The following is a 1,600-nucleotide window of genomic DNA, read 5'->3' as shown; positions in this document are numbered from 1 at the left end:
AAAAGATATAATACAAATTCCATAGTAACTTACTATCCAATAATGTCTAAATTCTGTCAGTTCCCAGGGCTATTTTTAGGTCTTTAGGGAAAATATAACTTTTTTTCCTCTTTCTCAGCCCTGATGTGTCCCATTGAAACTTGACTGTCTCACCACACTCTTTTCCAGTTCATTCACCATATTCAGCAACCAAGGTCCTAAAAAGAGTGAGGCTCCTTTCACTGGTAGTGGGAAGTGAAGCACCTATGGCTGTAAAGCAGGAAGTCTGGGTTCTAGTTCCAAATCCAGGACTAAGTGTGAGACTTTGGGCAAGTTCCTGAGTTTCTGAAGGTCTCCATTTGCTCATCTATTTAGGGAGAGGAAAGGGTGCATGCTTTTTAATGGCCCTCCCAATGCCACTGTTCTGTGGTTCTCTAATGTTCCAAGCATATCCTGCTCATTTCCATGGGGGAAGCTTTGACAATAGACCGTGTAATGGGATTTGAAGGGAATATTTTCGGTGGCTTCCAGGGAATTTAGAAAATATGAATCATGTAACTACCCACACCAGTCCCAAATCCATAGTAAGGAAATAAAGGCTGGAGTTCAGGGCATGTGACTTTCAAAGCAATTTGAGTTTTCAAAGCCAGAAAGAGATATTTTAAGGCTAGAAGTGTTATTTCCACTTTTTGATTAGTGACATGAAAGAATAGCTATGAATGTGACCAGCAGTTAATACTTTCATTATCATTTAAGAATTATGACCGTTAACTTTAAGTATTAAATTTAATTCTTTTTTATGACAAAATTTCTTCTCATGTAATGGTCCAAATTACAATTTCACATTTGCCTTCAGAATGAGACAACCTCCAATTTAGTGGGCTGGCTGGCTCTATCACAATGAAGGTTAAGATTAAGGTCAAGGCTTAATAGTATTAGTTTCTTTCTATTCCAAAGCCACAAATACACATTTAACCCTGCTGCCTTTCTAAAAAATGTGTGAAAGCTAAGCCACAGAGTTTATAAAGCCATCATCTCTATGGGAAAAGTAATTCACAGGTTGGCTGTACTAATAGTGGGGTGCACCATCATCTCTGGTGAACCAAGACAGCATGGTGTCAGGGTTGCCCTGGAAACTGAGTTGCCAGTCTGGGTTAGTGCTGAGATGCCTAAAGCAGACATAGCACTATACTAGCACTATGAATATTCTCGTAATTCTCTGGAGTATCTTTGGACCTGGAGCACTGCATGGTTAATGACACAGAAACCATTGTTAGTGAATTATCTGTCCTCCTCTGGCTCTTCAGACTTCATTTATGGACACTTATCCTCTTCTGAGAAAAATGAAGAGATTAAAACGGAGACAACTTTTCTATTTCATTCTGTAGTGCCTAAGGAAGCCAGAATGCATTAGATTTCATGCTTATTCCATAAACTAAATTCTGAGACTAAAAGTAAAATTTCATAAGCCCCGACCTCCCTAATACATTGATTGCAAAAAAACGCCCTCATCATGCATTCTAGAGCCTTATTTCCCTCTTTTTCTGGGCCCCTCCCCCCCACATAGGGATGCATCATAGTAGAATATTTAGTAGGAAAGAACAAAACTAACAGAGTCAAA

The sequence above is a fragment of the Hipposideros armiger genome, unplaced genomic scaffold, assembly GCF_001890085.2.
Source record: "Hipposideros armiger isolate ML-2016 unplaced genomic scaffold, ASM189008v1 scaffold_7, whole genome shotgun sequence".
NCBI classification, from domain to species: Eukaryota; Metazoa; Chordata; class Mammalia; order Chiroptera; family Hipposideridae; genus Hipposideros; species Hipposideros armiger.
This window is presented reverse-complemented; position numbering follows the sequence as displayed.